This window comes from Macrosteles quadrilineatus, unplaced genomic scaffold (genome assembly GCF_028750875.1).
Source record: "Macrosteles quadrilineatus isolate MER2022 unplaced genomic scaffold, UCM_ALF_1.0 Scaffold_8__2_contigs__length_117827958, whole genome shotgun sequence".
Taxonomy (NCBI): domain Eukaryota; kingdom Metazoa; phylum Arthropoda; class Insecta; order Hemiptera; family Cicadellidae; genus Macrosteles; species Macrosteles quadrilineatus.
The window spans coordinates 83,255,633-83,275,644 of record NW_026542601.1 but is presented as its reverse complement, the minus strand read 5'-3'; positions in this window follow the sequence as shown (position 1 = coordinate 83,275,644).

Sequence of the window (20,012 nt, the reverse complement as noted above, 5' to 3'; positions counted from 1 at the left end):
AATTACACTGTAAGTTCAATTTACTGAAAAAAGAATTTAACAGTACATGAACAAATGTTTTCTATTTAATGTACAAAGAGAAACAGAGTTTTTGTAGACAATTCCTTTCGAAATATTTTATTTTTACAGTTTTATTCTGGAAAACAACCGTACGCCTATGTATGTTATAATAATGTATTGCAGATCAATGTTGTTTTGTTTATAAGTAAAAATAATCTTAGTAAATAATTTATCTTGTGATGCTTATTAGTATGCATATAGTTTTCCTAGTGTTATATGCAAAAAATAATAATGGTATAGTCGTCGGTCCAATCAAACAAAATTTTTGTATGTAAAAAACTACAGAAAATTAGTAAAGTTTTTTCATTGTATTTTTTGTAGCTAAAACATTTATTTAAGCTTTAATGCTAAAAACATATTACTTATTAAAAACCATTATTTTAATAATTAAGTAATCAACCGTGTCTTAATACTTAAAAAAGTCCTTTTAGAGTGTGTACTCAATTCTTTTTGTTAGGTATGAGTTAGCTGCCGATAATATATATTAGCAAAGCTTGCAATTCCGTTTCCGGTTCCAGGTACTTTTAATTTTCAAATGGTTTGGTATTTTAATAGCCTACCTAGTAAAGATTTACCCAAATATTTTCATTTAGGTTTAACCTTTAGGAAATAATGTTAAGATTACATAGTAGTCGTACATTTAAAATGATATTTTAAAACCATCCATCTAATGACTTGTATAAGTAAAGCTATGCGTAGTAATAATATAGTTTTTATACATAGAATAATGTGCTAAATTATAATGGATAACATCATAAAAATAAATTTATTTCAGAATAATATAACTGTGTTACACTCTCAATTTCAACTAAATTTTAAAGCGTAATTTCAACTGCTTCATATAACTGATATGCACTGCCTAAGATAAGACTGTTTTTGTGGCCCATAATGCCTTGTCGGACAATAAATGCCAAGCAGGTGCAATAATAATAAACCTTATAATAGTGACGTCATAAGCACTTTACGATCAAATTTATGTTTCTGGTTTTGTTCATGAGCAATTTGAAGGGTCGTTGCGAGGCTGTCGAGCCAGCAATCTCAAATCATTGATAAATATGAAAGAACGAGTTATGAAGCGAGTAGTACAGAAAATCCACTTACATTGGTTGAATATAAATGTACAGTTTTGAGATGGTAATTACTTTTAAAGGGCTGATTTTTTAAGGGGGCTAAGTTAGAGCAAATGGTAATCACTATTCCAAAAAAAAAAACAAGAACATTCAAATTTAATGATCTAAAACAGCGTTTCTTAAATAACACTGTTTGTTGAGATCAAACCCTTCCCACAGTAAATATAGTGTATACATAATACATTAGAGAAGTAACGTTGTAGAGATGATTATCAAAAATTATTTGATTAAAAGAAAGAAAAAGTTGTGCGTACAAAGGTTCCGGCATTGGATTAAGCATTTCATTTGAAGCTTCGGGAGGTTTTCATTTATCTGCCTTAAGCAGTTGCGTTATTCAGAACATCTGATCAAAAATTTTGTAATGCTAGGTTATAGTGTTTTTTGAAGTTGTACTCACTCAAAAGATTAACAGTGGCATTGTTAACATTATTTACGCTTTAAATAAGAGAATGCAGCGCAGTGAGAAATTTCGACGACAATCTAACATGCATTTTCATAAAAGTAAGTAAGAAAGCATGTTTAACCTGACCTTTCCAAAACAAATTGTCGTCGAGTTTCAGTACTGAGAATTTACTGCCTTCCTCAACATAATTTATTTTGGGAAAGACGCCTTCAATGGACCATTAACTTCAATCTGGCAAAGTGGTTAATCTTTCACAGAGTATAATTAAATCCTTTAACCAAATTGACTTATTATCTATTAAACATTGTCAACTAATAAGTAAATCAGCTTTTTTTGGATTTTGGAGTTTTTTGTATGCTTATAACAATTAATTGATAATATAGACCAATCCTTGTGCCGTGCGCGTCACCGCTATATATACATACTCAGCGCGCGAGTAAAAATTTACTCATCAGCTGTCAAAGGCAGTAGAACTAAAAATAACTAGCTAATATTTATAATTGCAGATGAAAGGTAATTTACCGTAGTGCAAATCATATTATAAAATAAAGATTCATGTTACTATTGATGAAAGGTTGTTACTACCTTAACAAAAATATTAAATATTTCTAAATTAGCGTAGACATTAAAGGGTTACACGGATAAAGAATATAACTATAGGCAAAGCTGTATTTCAAAAATGGTTGCCACTAAAAACAATCCTTGTTGTACAAAAAAACCATTCTCTGCCATACACAACGCATTCTTCATTAAACAAAACCACTCAGGTCCATCATCAGTCCTCTGGAAAACATTATTGATTATAAAAAGGGGGAATATAATATTTGTTTCGGATGGATTTTTTAAAAACAATGTTATTAGAAACGGATGCGGATTTTAACAACAAATAGCTCAGCATTTACACAATAATTTGATTAGAATTTTAAATATGTCAATCCATCGATGAATATAGTTTGAGAAAGAACTAAGGATATCGTTGACTAGAGGCAAAATGTCTCCTCGGGGAACCATGTCAGTATACACAGACGGGCAATGCAGCAAACATGTATCTCCAAATCTATCGTCAATCGATCAATCGTCATACACTATTCTATTTTTTTCCAAACAAAGGCTAAGCTTGTGCAAATCTATAGTAAACGTGCTAAGAGGAGCATTTCAATTAAAATTAATAAACAATGAAATATATATTACAAGATGGATAACTTTTTATTTACAAGGTGCCATACAAATCTTCATAGTGGTAATAATAAAAGATTGGCACAAAGATTTTAAGGTTATATGGTGTAAAATAACAAAAAAAAAGTATCGTAAGATTGAAATAAAAATAGTGTTTGATAAAATCAAATCTCTATCAAAATCTCAATATCTTTGAACCAATTTCTAATCAACTCTGTCTTTATTACCAGCCCCTTGACAAGATAAAGTGACAAACCAACTCAACAAACTTTGATTAGTAATTAATCTGAAAATTGAAATTGATTTTCGATCGAAGAAAAATGTTACAATGAAAAAGGTTAAGGAGATCAAAGATGATATGATTTATTTGAAAATTAAACTCCGGACTATATTCAATGCATATTTATAAATTCGCTAAATGTGTGGTAGACCTACGCAAGCCATGGTTAAGCTTTTATAAACTTATAATTTGGTTAGACACTGCCCATAAAACTAGAGAAATTTAAAAACTTCCACACAAAATAGCATAATTCCTACTACATTATGATACATTATTATGACGGTAACAAAATGTTTCTTTTAATAACTCATATGTACGACTATGAGTATAACTATAATATAACTAGTACCCCTATGCAAAATATTGCAAAAGAAAATTGCGCTTGAAAGTACCATTAAATCAACTATGTTTCTTATGAAGAAAGGTCTAAATTAAATATACAGTATAGGATGTCTTATTTATTATTCAAAAGTCACTCGTATGATACAGCACGGATTGTTAAAAATACTTTCAACCAATATTTACTAGAGGTCGTCCAGTGGTCGAAAACTCGAGCAAAATATGTAATGTAGACGAGTCTCTATTTTTATCCCACGCTGTAAATGAAACATGTGATTGGAATTTCTTGAATTGTTTTGATTTTCTGATTATATTTGGTTGCATTTCTTATCACCAGCTGACGCGAAATTTGGATTGAGGAATTAGGTTTTTTTTGTCCAGTAAGAAGTTTTGGTTGTGGAAACGTGTGTATAAATTTAGTTGAATAAAGTTTAGTAGTTTAGTTTAAAGTGTCTTATTAATTAGTAAATATGAGTTAAGAATTATTATATTTAGTTTTACCAATTGAATTTAGTTTAAGTTAAAAGAATAAAGAGCACGTATTTCATCCAGTTTAGTTTTCATTCAAAAAGTTAATAATTCATTTACAATCCAAACTAATCATCTGTCTTAATCAGGTGTAAATAAAAACATTTGTTATATACAGTCTCATGGCTTAGCCACACTCCCACGGAACATAAAGAGAATTTTTAAGTCTTACTTTTTTGCGCAAGAGTTTCATCTGTAAAAGCTTTACATTTCTTCTCAGAATTTTTTTCGTAAGTGTACTTAGAAATGAAGTTTGAGTGTGGCCATTCATGCTTTTCAAAGGGGTGATAATCTTTGTGCTCTCTTTGTTGTTCTTTAGCTCCAAACCAGTAGTTTGTCAAAGTTGTTGGACTGCGACAAAGTAGTTTGGCTTGGAGCTTCAAAGTTTTTGGGCTGTGACACAGTAGTTTGTCTAGAAGCTTCAAAGTTTTTGGGCTGCGGCACAGTAGTTTGGCTAGAAGCTTCAATGTTTTTGGACTGCGACACAGTAGTTTGGCTTGGAGCTCTAAAGTTTTTGGACTGCGACACAGTAGTTTGGCTTGGAGCTTCAAAGTTTTTTGGCTGTGGACACAGTAGTTTGGCTTGGAGCTTCAATGTTCTTGTGATGCGACACAGTAGTTAGGCTTGGAGCTTCAAAGTTTTTGGGCTGTGGAAGTTTTTTTGGCTGCGACACAGTAGATTGGCTAGAAGCTTCAACGTTTTGGGCTGAGACACAGTAGTGTGGCTTGGAGCTTCAATGCTCTTGTGATGCGACACAGTAGTTTGGCTTGGAGTTTCAAAGTTTTTGGGCTGAGACACAGTAGTGTGGCTTGGAGCTTCAATGTTCTCGTGATGCGACACAGTAGTTTGGCTTGGAGCTTCAACGTTTTTGGGCTGAGACACAGTAGTGTGGCTTGGAGCTTCAATGTTCTTGTGATGCGACACAGTAGTTTGGCTTTGGAGTTTCAAAGTTTTTGGGCTGAGCCACAGTAGTGTGGCTTGGAGCTTCAATGTTCTTGTGATGCGACACAGTAGTTTGGCTTTGGAGTTTCAAAGTTTTTGGGCTGAGCCACAGTAGTGTGGCTTGGAGCTTCAATGTTCTTGTGATGCGATACAGTACTTTGGCTTGGAGCTTCAAAGCTTTTGGGCTGTGACACAGTAGTTTTGATTGGAGCTTCAATGTTTTTGGACTGTGCTTTTTGTCATTTCAAAATATTACCATTGAAAGAAGGAAGAGACAATTTAGGTAATTTCATTGAGGAGGTATTGGATGCAGATGCAGGTAAAGCAAAGTTCAGTGGACTCACCAGAATTAAATCCGTTTGTTCATTACGTTTAGTGACAGTCTGAAGAGGTCCTTTCTCCGAAAACGCGATGCTCACCTTAAGTTTCTCGTTGATATCATCAAAGTCTAGCATCAGGAAAATGTTGTCTTCAGTTACCTTTTCGTTTACATCTTTTTCTTCAATAGGCAAATCATGTAGGTCCATTGTTGATTTCGTCATTTCCTCAACTCGTCTTGCGTAAGTTGAAAGTAAATTTAAGGTCGTTACTAGTCTCTTTGAACAAATTGTAGTCTCATCGGCAGCTATCAAGTCGTTGGCTTCGGCAATTGCAGTCTTCAATCTTTTGCTTGCCTCGATGTAGTTCTTTCGTAGCCGTCGAGAAGACATTTCTGAGTTTGAGCTATACCCTTGGGGATCTCCAACCACGCTCTGCTACCATGACGAGAAATATGGATTAAGGATTGAGATAATATTTTGTCCAGTTAAGAAGTTTTAGTTGTGGAAGTATGAATATTAGTTAGTTGAATACATTTCAGTAATTAAGTTTAAGGTTTCTTGTTACTTAGTAAATATAAGTTAAGAATTGGATTAGTTTAATATATAAAATTTAGTTTAAAAGAATAAAGTACAGTTATTTCTTCCAGTTTAGTTTTCATTCAAAAAGTTAATAATTTGTTTACAATCCAAACTAATCATCTGTCTTAATCAGTTGTAAATAAAAACATTTGTTATATACAGTCTCATGGCTTAGCCACACCAGCATGGCAACCCATAAGGCTCATGTAATTTTTTTCAATTCAAATTATTTTTTGGGTTTATTTTTGAGCCTATTTTAATTTATAAGAGTTTCTGCAAAGGAAAATAGCTTCTATATGAAAATAGATTTCTAACAGTATACGTAGATTTTCCCTGTGATGCATACGAGCTGAAAAAAAGGTTTTTAAGGTTCCCCGAAACAATTGTCAAGTAGAATCTATATATTAATAGTAATATATAGATTCTACTTGACAATTGTTTCGGGGAAAGAGGGTGTTCAAAGAAAGTAATTATAAGGATTGTTTTCAGAAATCTGATTTTACTATACATTATATGTGACTTAGTCGGTTACGTATTTAAAAAAAAGGTCAGTGACATAGTGGACAACGCATTTGGCAAACAACTCCTTATACACCCAAGTTCCAAATGTATGTGTTGTGTTAACGTGTACAGCTGCAAAGATATATCATCGACCCTGCCAGCTGTGATTCTGGTAAAATGTAGAACAATACCTAGAGCTTAGTATTTCATAACCTAAAATAAATTCATTTAAATTGTTAGTAACTTTTCAAATGAATGATTTCTTGGTAGGGAAGTGGTTATGTCCTATTAGCCCTATTAGCAAATAATATAATTTATATACAGATAAATTTAAGCCTTAAACATTTAAATTGAACTATACAACATTTAAACGCAATGCTAAAATAATTGATATGTCCAACAAGTCTTAGGTTTTAACTGAGCACTGAGCTATAATAATAACTGGAGTAACCACCAGTGTTTTAAAAACGTACCACTGTTTTTGATGGTTTTGTTTCAGAGCTTCGTGTTGTTAGGTTGGCCAGGTGATCGGTTGGTGGGATTTGTCAAATTAGAGGCAAGATCAAAATGGCGTCATCCTATTGTCTTGTTGACAGCAAACAAAAATATGTCAACATTATGATTGCAATATAAGTTTAATTATTTATTTTACGAGCAAGAGCAACCCATTTTAACAAGATCATAAACCGATGGTCGTTATTTATCTAATGCAATAGGGCTAAACCCAAAACTAAACCAGTATCTCCAAACCAGGAAACTTGACTAGCCTATTTTCACCACATATTTTGAAAAGAGGTAAATAAGTTAGTAGCCTATTTATTTACTATCAAAAACTATTTATAATGTTTCAAAATAACTTTAAATGCACAGGTTTTAACGTGCAATAACTTAAATAAGTTTTTGATATAAGTCCTTGAAATAACCGATAGGCCTAAACTAAAATTAATAGTATGGTTAGGTTAGAACGAATTTCAATTTGACAGCATCCCACCAACCGATCACACGGCCAACCTAACAACACGAAACACCGAAAACAAACCAGCAAAAACAGTGGCACGTTTTTCTCTAATGTTTAACCAGAGAGTAGTGACTCCAGTTATAATCTATATCTCAATGGTTTTAAGAGCACCATTATATCTGTCATGTAATTCTCTGTATTAAGATAAGACGACGTATTTTGCCTATAATACTTTGTTGAACAGTAAATGCCAAGCAAGTGCAATAATAATAAAATATCCTTATAGTCGTAATGTCTTTAAGGACTTTATGAACAAGTTTATGTTCAATTATTTGTTTGTTAGCAGTTTGAAGAAGTATGTCTAACTGTTATGAAGACTTCCAAGTCATGAAATTAAGCTGGGGAGTAAAAAATAATTTTATAAAAAAAAAATTGTAAAAAACAAGTGAGAATAATGTTGTTCATTAACAAATCGCGAGCCATTCAAATTATAGATGTAACACTGTAAAGGAGAGATAAAAAGGCGATTTACCGAAAGAAAGAAAAGAAATGAAGTACCGCACAAAGGTTCCGGCTTTAGATTAAGTATTTCATTTGAAGCTTCAGTAGACTTTCGCTGATCCACTACAGTCAGTTTGTTTTATTCCAAGTAGTTATTTTAAGCGTTGAGTAATAATGAAATATAGTTTGTTGTTTTAAATTTGTACCAATTTAATATAGTAGTGTTTTTCATTAGAGAATACTGACTTGATTGCAGCCAAACCAATATCTAAAATATTTTTATCTTAGCCTTAACCCAAAAATCTCTGTCATTCGTGGACATAATAATGTAAAATGTAAATATAATATATGTAAGAATATTAGTAGATGTGGTTTAATATTAATGACTTAACTTAGTTTTTATATCTATCTCACTAGCTTTGATGTTAATAGATGAGAAAAATAACTATAATATGCATCTCTTTCCTATATACATAGCGTAATGGTTGTCACTTGAATATTTTTCTAAGGTACTAAGTAAAACCTCCAGAAGGTAAATGAATATTATTAGAAAAAGGTATCAATATCGATTGTGCATCTTAAAAAATTATTCCTTTGTAATACCTCGACTAAAATACTGTATAATCAAAAGGCAATTACTATGAAATATTTACCAAACAATGCCCAAATAATATGACAATGTAACAGTATGAATACCGTTTGACTCAAGGTATGAATAATTGATTGTCTGAGAGCAAAAACGTCTCCTATGGATGGAATGTCAATATGTAGAGAGAAGCGAAGCAGCAGTATGTATGATCAGCGAGTCCATTCTCGACAATGAATGTCCTGTTAATATTGAAAAGGATAACTTAGGAATAAATTCATAGAAACATTATATAAGAGCCATTCTAAAAAGCATCAGGATGAATTTTGAAAAAGTGTGTACGAAACTAATCAGATTTAAGATTAATTTTGTCAATCACTTAATAAAGTGTATAGGGCTATGTTTAATTAAATTAAACTGATAAATATAGGGCAGAAATAATAATTATTTGTAATAATTACTATAATATAATGTGACGTGGCTGCAATGTATTAAAACAATTAAAAACTTTTATCAGTCTATACTTGAACAAGTTGATGGAAAAACTACTATTAATTGAAATATCATTAAGTAAATATCTACTAGGTTAGTTATGTTTTCAAGGAAAGAACTAATATATCAACTGTGTTTTCTTGCTTTGTTTTAGGGCCGTCCATTTCTGTTATATAATGCATATTTTGTAATTAATTATTGGAAACCAATTGAACTTATTAAAAGTACCTAAATGCTTTTAAAATCCATAGTAAACTAAGACGTAATGAGTTGTGACAAACATGTTACAAATGATGCTTCCCCTCATACTAAACAGAAAACTTTAAGCTATTAATCTTCCAACTTACATCATAACATAAAAATATCATCAGCAAATGTTTTGTTTCTAAAAGTTTTGCAGAATTTAAATTACACCAATAAGTTCAGGTAGCTAAAAAGGTAACTTTTAACATGATTGTCACTGCTTATGACAAGCTGACTAAAGACTTTATATTCCTTTAAAACGTCATACGTGAGCAAAATGCTACATATCAACGAGTTTTAAATGACAATATAACCTATATTGGAGATAGAAAAACAGAAACATTCATTTTAGATTTTCAAAATACGACTAGAGTTTAGTAAGGGCAATGAATATCACGTGCTAAATAATTGGCGATTGAAAATTTAAAGCCAACGTGTTTTACAACAAACCACTTTATAAAAAGTTGTCTAATATTGATTCTTCTATTGCGAATCAGTTATAAATTGCTAAGTATTAACTAGGATCAAAACTTACCGTACTAACGGTTATTCAATGACCATCACAATTGCATACCTGTAACAACATAAATGTTATAATTAATATTAGAATAGATTTTTAAATATAAAAAGATAAGAATAAATAGATACTACTTTTTTACGTCTACGACTACGATGTTAAACAATCACAGTTTTATTGTCTCCGAAGCCATGTTCAAACCATCCGTTGTAGGTTTAGTGAAATAAATGTTAAACCATAATCAACAATAATAAATGGCTATACAAAATTCCATGTTAGTTTCTTTTTTACGATACTAAGCATAACATACATAAAGCTACATGGAGCTATACTTAGAGCTACTCTAGAGATTGGGAGGAAGAGCTTCTCATATTTTGGACCCTCTTTGTACAATGGTCTAACTGAAGGTAGTTGAATCTTTCAAAACATTTCAAGAAAAACTAAAATGTATGTTTTAAAAACTTTTTATTATTGTCTAAGTGTATAACGGCCAAATAGTAGAATACGATATTTAGCATAGTGACAAAAGTTGTTCTGAAAAGCTGGTGTACAAGAGAAACGCTTAATAAAAGATTTTTTTTATTTTTCTATTTATTTGTTACTTTTTGAGTACTCGTGAAAGTTACCAATTTAATTCTAAGAAGGGGCAACATTTGAAAGAACTGCGAGTCTCACTTTTGCCTAAATAACGACGAGTTTTATTTTATGATCTTATTTACTCATTTATTTTTTAGATACGTATTTTTAGATGGACTAAAGTTATGGACCTACAATAAGATCTGGATTTAGTTGGTTTCAATAATTATTATAACAAATGTTAAAATTTTTCAAACATTGAAAAAACTTGTAAGTGAAAAAAATGTTTTCACTGAGGTAACAGTATGTAAATAAACGTCGAGAGGCACTGCGTCAGAAGATACACGTTGGTGTAAAGTTGTTTACGGTGCAAGATAATTTAATATCTGAAACTTTCCCTGCTTACTACTCACTTGCAAAACTTCCATCCTGTAAAAATATTCATTGACATCTGGATGAAATTTATTACCATTATGTTTTGGAAATTTACGTAGAATACTTTCAGCACAACTAGATGTGTCTATTTGACATGAGTTTGTGAAAATCATAGTTAAAGCATAGACAAATCTGTTTTGCGTTGTTATTTATTATAAATGTTTATAAAATAGATTCCTTAAGTTTAAAACAATAATAACAGCTTTGCTATGACATTAAAATAAGGGAAATTCGGAGAAATATACACAGAAAGGATAATGTCATAGATTAAACATGATGATAATATATGTAATCATGTAATAACTATTCATACTATCATATGACAACGTTCCTGTGAGTCTACGTATAAGGCGCAGCGATATTTGTGGCTTGATTTAACCCAAACATCAATGAAACATTAATAAAAACCACGCTCGTTATCTTTAAGTATGTTTGATAATATATTAAGTAATTATATTAGTTCATCTAGAGTTAGATTTGTAATGAAATTAGAAAAACATGTAGAGTAATTAGGTTCTAATATAAAGACAAATACTTTAATACGTCTTAAAGTCTTATCTCGTAGGTCCATGTATTTTAAGTATGAATTTTTTTAAAGTGCTTATAGCATAAGTTCAACTTGTAACCAAAACCAATAATTTGGTTTTATTGTCAATTGTACCCAGACTTCTAACTATTGACCTACTTTCCTAATTAAAGTTGTTATAACGTTTTAAATTTAAATGAATACCTTTATAAGTTCATGATTACATGGGAATTTTCTGGAACTAGTTCAAACTAACCCAAAGGGGAGATTATTGGTCTACTACTATTGGAGTTATTAAAATCACATGTTAGTTATATTCTACAGTACATACAGGGTGAACCAGCTAAAGTGTTACAATAGTTATAAGTTTAATATGAGAAAGACAGTCAACTATTTATGGGGCCACACCTTTGTTTTTTTAATTTTTTTTTTTTTTTATGGTTCAACATTTCAAAATATATCCTCCATTTTCCAATATGGCCGACAACTTTAATATTTCTTACGAAACACATAATTGTTGTTGAAAGTAAATGCAATTTAAAAAGTTTATATTTTGACAATTTTCCTCTAAAGCTACTAGTTTAGGAGTAAGGTTGTACGTAATTAAGAATAAGAATAAGAATAAGAATATCTTTATTGTCATTAAATACAAACAAATGTACAATAGACAACGTCAAAACAAATACAATCTTTCTATGGATTGGGTCTATTGTGTTGATAGAAAATAAGTTACAACAGGAATGAAAAGAAAAAAAAACAATAAACTATATATGTATTGGGTATTGGGTACCCTAAAAATTCTTTTACTGAAAAAAAAAACTTCTGTCAAGAAGCCAAACAGCCAATTTATTTTTAAATTGATTAAAGCTAAGCTTTTGAAACGATACAGGTAGTTTATTAAAGAGCTGAATTTGGAGGAATTTGTTTGTTTGTTGTTGATTTTGATAATCTTACCATCGGAATATCTAGCTGGTTACTTGTTCTAGCATTATAACTAACTGTGAAATGCATTACGTTTTGGGAATGATGACAGATTTTCTTTAACAAATAGCAAATTTGGGAGAATAAATTAAAATGACTTGTGGTGTACATTCTGCATCATGTAGCTCATAAACGAGTAAGTTTAAAGAGAAAACGGGAAGATGAATTAAGCCAAAAAAATGGCATCTACATCCTAAAAAAACACCATAAAATATACAGTTTTAGAATTTTTATGTTTGCTGCCATTTTGGAAAATTGCGGTTATTTTTTTAAATAATGGAATCAATATAAGGCTTATTTACTTTCTGCATTTTCTCCCTCATCTTACTCGTTACAAGCTACATGATGTGTAATGTACACCGTCAGTCATTTTGCCTTAAGCGTTACAGGCTGTAACTCATAAACGAGTAGCTTTAGAGGAAAAATTAAAATTTAAAAACGTTTTTAAATTCAATTTACTTTCAAAAACAATCATAAAACACAGGGTGTTCCATAACAAATATTGAAGTTGTCGGCCATATTGGAAAATGGCGGTCATATTTTTCAAATTTGGAACCATCTCAACAAACGTCTTAAAGAGATCAAGGGGAGTGCCCCATAGTAAATGTCCTTCTCATGATAAAAAAAAAACTCAAGCAAACAGGTTGTCATGAGCATAAACTGAAAGGAAAGTAAATAAAAGAAACTTCATATAAAACTTAAAACATACAGGGTGAGTTTTAATTGCCCACCCCCACAACTTATTTCTACGTTTTTTCAAAGATCAATCCTAGACCACTTCCAAACATTGTTGGGTAGTAAGTACTTCATTTTGACTAGGTGACCATTTCCGGCCGCCATCTTGGATTCGCCATATTGGATTCAAAATATTTTTTTTCAAATGTAAAGGTAGGGTTGTGACCCATTATTTCAAACTGGATTTTTACCCTGATTACAATGCCACAAACTGTTAAAAAAAATCTTGATCCATTCAAAAGTTATGAGGGCTTTTAAAAGCTTTATTTTAGCCCATTTTAACATTGGGCATTTACAAACTAAGACCATAATCTCAAAATAGTGCTAGATAAAGATAATTATACACTACCAATCATTGTCGGCCTATTTTCACTTGGTTATGACGGAAGTATTTTTTCGGTTGCCATCTTGGATCTGCCATTTTGAAATTATTAAATTATTTTAAATATGAAGGGGGTGTTGTGACCCATCATTTCGAATTACTTTTTCGAGCTGAACTCAATTCCACGATATTTTGATTTTGAGATGTTGTCATTTCAAACAAAAAAAATTCAATATTTCATAAAGAAAACTTGATAACAAAAAATATAAAAACATTCATTGAAGGAAGCAGTGCATGAAGAAAAGCATTCTTCTTAAAGAAGACCTGAAAGGGCTAACGTGATTCTAGATAAGCATCACATGTTGTCAACACTGACTTTGACATCATTGTTAGAGTATCCGTTCAATTTGTTTCTTTTATAAAATGCATGTATGCAACTATCTTTTAATGAATTTTACAAAATGATTATTAAATAAATTATTTGGTTCGTACCACAACATTTTGGGTCCTTAGAACACTGTTTAGATAAGAAATATCTAGGGAGGTTCGTTGACATACTGTTCTAAACTAACCTAACCAACCAAACTTGCTGAAACATATCAAAATTCTGTATGATATTCCCCACATGCCTTTTCTGTAATCAAAAGGAATTACTCAAATTAAAATTACAATTTTTACAAGCATCACATTTTTTTTTAATGTGGGGGGGGGGGTAGATTTCGTGACGTCACGTTTCACCTGGAGGTGGTTTTCTGGGGGGTAGTAGTATTCCACATCCCCTCTTTAAACAGTTTTAAATAAACTAAATCATCATCCAGTCTAATGTTAAAACAACTACTATGTATGAAATACATCGTTCTACGTGTATCCTACGCAATTACTCTAAACATGCATTAGCTAAAATCAATAATATTCCATAGTTGATAATTTGTTTTAAATGGGTTTTAAATTATCTCTATTCAAGAAAGTATCAAAGAGAAAGCAATTTTCTAAAACTAAGACAAGAAAGTTTTATTTGTTGTAAAGGCACAATGAAATCAAACAAAATTCAAGGATAGAATAGATTATTTCTCTACTTGCGTTTCGGATTGAATCTATTCTAAAACACCTTTTTATAATCAATAGTAATAAAATATACAGGGTGTCCCGGAACTCTCTACCAATATTTTAGGGCATTGCTCCTGGGTAAGAAACATACCTAAATAGCATATTTAAATTGTCCGGAAGTCCTTAGTTACTCACGCAGCCGCCATTTTGTTTTTTTCAGTTATTAATTTGTTTCTAAAGAATTGTTAAACATACGAAATGGAAACTTTGCACAGACATTTATGACAACTAGACAAAGCTACAAAAAAATTATGACGATTTTTCAAATAAATAAAACAAAATGGCGGCCATCTAAAGTTTTGTTTCTAAAATAACTCAAAAACCGTCGATTTTATAAAAATTTTAAATGGCCGCCATTTTGATTAATGAATTTGGAAAATAGTTATAATTTTTTTTGTAGCTTTGTCTAGCTATCTTAAATGTTTGTGCAAAGTTTCCATTTCGTATGTTTAACCATTCTTTGGAAAAAAATTAATAACTGAAAAAACAAAATGGCGGCTGTGTGAGTAACTAAGGACTTCCAGACAATTTAAATATGATATTTAGGTATGTTTATTACCCAGGAGCAATGCCCTAAAATATTGGTAGAGAGTTCCGGGACACCATGTATACTCTTTGTTCTATATAGAGACAAAAAAGAGTTTTTATAAGTAATTGATATTCTTCAATTAAGAATTTAGGACTACTTTATTGTCATTTTTTATATTTTAAACAGTTAATAATATTTAGGGTATCTCTAGTACACACATGTTATAGTTTTTCGGACAACTGTAGGTTTACTGGGATCGCTTGGATGATCAAAGTATTGGTTTGGGTTATTCATCTATATTTTTTTATCGAAAATTTAAAAACAAACTTAAATATTCCATTTAAATGGGGACAAAATTTATACTCTAAAACTTCAAACAAATAATTTCCTGACAAAACGCTAACAACATGACGTAAATGATTAAGTTTAAATTAAAAATGACTCTTTTTGTTTTTAAGATCACAGAAAAGCAGCTCAAAAGAGCAAATCTTTTTAAAAGAACAAAGACGAGAAAGTTCTATGGCATTGTAAGGCTTAATGAAGTAATATTCATTTAAATTGAAATCTCAAGTTGGATAATTACATTTCCACCTGCGTTCAACTATTATTTTGATGTGATACGGCTTTTGTATAGCAGTCGCTTGATAGAAATACACATTGGTATTGATAAAGGCTCTTATGAACCTTATGAATTTCATTATGATTAAAAGAACTAAGTTTTTATATTATGCATATTTGTTTATGTAACAGATATCAAGGGTAACCCCTAAGTAAACAGCTAAACTCCGGGTAATAGTTCTATACATCAAAATAGCTATGCTTAACAGATATCTGTCACTATGTTTTTAAAGCTACTTAACTTTTGCTCCGACTTTAAATTTCAAAACAGCCGCCGTTTTCTAAAATATTTTTTTCACAAACGGTGATAAATATTTGCTTCTCGATCCCAGTTGTTTTTATTTTTTTTATTCAAGTCGTTAAAGCTATTACCATACGCAAAAGGTGGTTTGCAGTACACAGTTTGACACTGTTAGTGGCAGGTTGTCGACAGAGACATATCAAAACATCACGTGTGAACAAATATTTCTATATTGTCTTAAAATGGTGCTTTTCGCAGTAGAATCAATTTAGTGGTAAAGTAAAGAAAACAGTTTGAATTGAATGTCATTGCATGCATAAAGATTTTTAATAAAATTCGAGGTATGTTTCCTGAAAAACTTATTTCCAAATTATGAAAAAATTGTAATCATAGTAAAAATATTAAAAAAACCATTAATAGCATGGATTTTTGGGGGATTTATGTAGTTTTGGTGGATCTGTAACGTATTCCATACATAACATAAGTACTTGATAACTTAAAAAGTCAATTTTATATGGGTATTTGAATATTAACTATTTTATTATACTACTGGCTAACAATGTACCTGTTTAAGAGGCAAAATACTCAGTAAAACATATAGTAAATTGAGTATTGTGTTCTTTGAAATGTATAGGTAATCCTATCACATTTCAGAAAAAAGGGAAGGTAAGATTAGAGACTTTTACACCATAATCTGAAGTCATTATTCCATTATTACTGTTGAAAACTTGTATTGTACAGATTAAGACCAAAGGACGATTCTTAATGGTCTTCTTCTTCTTTCTTAATGGCCAATTAAATAATTGCTTTCCATAAATGTAAATATCATGTTTGTAAAATGTAAAGAAACCATTTTAATTATAAAATTACTCAATTAATTTATAAAAACACTATCCATTTCTACAAATATATTTTAGTACGGTCATTAGGTGAGATAAAACTGATAAGTCCTTTTGTACTCTAAAGCCGAATATTGTACTAGGGTTTAAAAATTATAACACTAGTACAATATAATATTTATCCAATATTTGATATTCGTATTCAATATTAACAGAATATTCAATGTCAAAGATACAGCTGCTTTTCTCGTCTACACTTTTACATTCGACCCTAGGGAGGTGTTTTTCCTTTCATCGAATATATTATTTATATTTCCTGTCATACAATATTCATACTGTTAGAATTGACGTGATTCTGAAATAAAAACACAAATTTGTATAACTGTACATTCTTTTAAACTATAGTAAGTAAAATGCAGTAAATATGTATACAACAATGCATATGTTGATACGTATAAAATAGTTTACATATTTGTTATATAAGTTAAAAAAAATTTAGGTTTAGGTAATATTTTTAAAAAAGGTTAATTTATTTCGACTTTAATATATTCCACAAACATATTTCAGCTGTTACCCCAGCTGTGGTTCCGGTGGATGTAAAATACATTCTCCAGCCAAGCAAGGCCTTGCAATTTATAACAGAAAATATTATCTGTTTTGTATTTTTTTAATTTTCTTTGTTGCGATTTACTAGACATTTTTCCTACGGAATACTCCCATAATAATTATTATACCATATATACCTCATCTCTTCTGTCATTTCAAAAATTATATGAAATAAGAAATTTTTAGTAAAAAGGTTTTAATATTGCTCATAGAAAATGCCACACAAAGATGGTTTTGATGCATTAACATAACATTTGACAGAACTTAAAGATACAATTTTGATCCATTCGAAAATCTGAATTAAAAATTCACTAAGTCGAAGCATTTATACCACGCTTATTATTTATACGTTTCTCTTACAAACAAAATATTTTATAAATCCTACTTATAAGATAAAACTGAAATCCCTGACATGATAAGATTGTTTATGTCGACCATAATGCTCTCGTTGACAATAAATGCCACGCAGGAGCAATAATAATAAACATTTATAGTCGTAAAGTCTTTAGAGGCTTCATGAGTAAATTTATGATTCAGGATCTGTTTATGGGCAATTTTGAAATATCGATGGGTTGTTTAGGATGCTAAATCAGGAGATTCTAAGGTATTGTGGCAATGTTGAGTACTTTGGTGACAGATGTAATCAATTTAAAATTGCGCATTTAAAATTTAATGAACTGAGATTATGATAAGGGGGTTTAGGTAACTCACGTTATTAGAGTTTACGCAACAATTGCGTAAAGATAGTGTTAACGACAAGAGTAGAAAATTTTAGGTACGAGCCTTTGCAAGTGCCTTAAAAACTTCTACGAGTGTCGTTAAAACTATTTAGGCGAGTTGCGTACAGTGTTTTTATTACTAAAAATCACTACTCATAACTTCTAAGAAACGTTATGTTTTCGTTTATAACCTCTCATATCCACTGACAGTGATGCAACGAAACATTGTAAACACTAATTACACACCTCAACAATAAAATTGGCCTAAACAGCTGATTAATTGAAGTCCGAATCATTAAAATTTTACTTCTTCTCTCTTAATCCTTGAACCTCATTGGTCCGTTACCCGTGTTTTTATGAGTTAAACTATGCTGCTATGGAAGTAAACAATGCTGTTATGTGAAACTCTTCAATTCTAAGAACTTAACTGAAACGGCTACTTTATAAAACGGTCGTAGGTAAGGTAAAAATATTTACTGGAATTTAAAACACAGTTTGTCTAAACGTATAAATCTTTGATGTTGCCACTTTGTGGCCATATATTGTCTTTTAGCTACTTTATAGTCAGTTGTGAATCAGAAATACAGAGAACACCATGTTTTACCGTACTAACAAAGGAATAAATGAGGTGCCGTAACAGGAATGGATTGAATACTTCATCTGAAGCTCCAGCGGAAATTTATAATTCAACTAGAGGCTAGTATCTGGCTCTCCTTTTGGTTCATCCGGACTAAGTATTCAAACTGTTAATAAAAATAGACAGTTATTTTGAAACCAAGCCAATTAAAAATAACTTGTAACTGTGACTTTGGGTGAAAACATTCTTAAATTACCTTATTAGTTTGTCAATCGTAATCAAAATTAAGGTACACATTTCTGCTTACACCTTGAAGGCTTTGAATCCCGCGGGTTATAATAACTGTTACATCAGTTTAAAATGAGTCCGAGCGAAGCCTAGGTAATTGAATTTAGTTGAAAGATTTATTTTGATAAATCGATGTTTTTAGCAGTTCCATTTATTCACACCAAAACCATGCATTTATCCATCCATTTATTTGTCACACACAAAATTTCGAGGTAGATAAAAAGTATTAGTGCTTTTCGCCATAACAATCTACAAATCCCATAGCACAATGCATGCTGATATAATACATTTTTAATGCAGAGAAGCAGACAACATTAATTAACTAATCAATGACTTTCCAAAGAAATCGACAAACATTTTTAGGCTAACATTTGGAGTTTGGTATTACAATGAAAATGCTTATTTGCATTGCCATTAATACAATTAATAGAAAAATGTTGACATTTGAAAATCTGTTGTTATTGGAATGAAGGTACTTTTAGTGGTAATTCCAAATGTTAATAAATTGTGTAACAACTACATATTTTTCTTATTTAGTGAAACATAAATTGTTATTACTCTAATTGTAGTCAAATAATAGTAATAATTAGTATTATTACAATAATAAACAACAATAATCTTTTGGTTGAATTAAATTTTTATTTTAGCCATTAATTTTTGACTGATAAATGTAACGGTCCTATATAAGTTAATATGTACAAAGTTTTATAATACCATTATTCATATGTTAAGATTTGCATATGATAAAATATTAAAAACTAATTTGTCATTGCCCCTTTTGTAAGATAAATTTAAGAATATATTTACGTGGTGATAGAGGTGTTTATCAAATATTTTTATCTTTGTTCTCACATTATAATATATTTGACTCATCCATTAAAAAATTTAATACTCCGGATGCAGGTTAAAATTACTTTCCTCATTTCTAAAGTAATAAGATTTACTGTTGTATGTAATGTGCAATAATGAAAACTATGACGTGTCTGTTGAAGGTGTTTTTACATCACTAACAGGTACAATGTTTTCATCGAAGTAACGAGAAAACCTTGTGAGTTCTGACCTTTCCAAAACACACAGTCAGAACTGTGAAGTACGGTAATAGGAACTTGCTTAAAGCTATTTAGGAATTTATTTGAAAGAAGCACTATTTATAATCACTAATATAATCTAATATAACATAATACTAATATGATATTCTAGTAATGGTCCCTAAATATAATCCAATAAATTTGTATAATCCTTTCATAATCAAAATATTCTTAACGATATTCTGCCTGTCAAAAGCTAGCAGGTGTTTTGCTAGTCAAGTGGTTAGAGTCTCGGAGAGACGGGTTAGATTCCCGGCACATCCCAAAAAC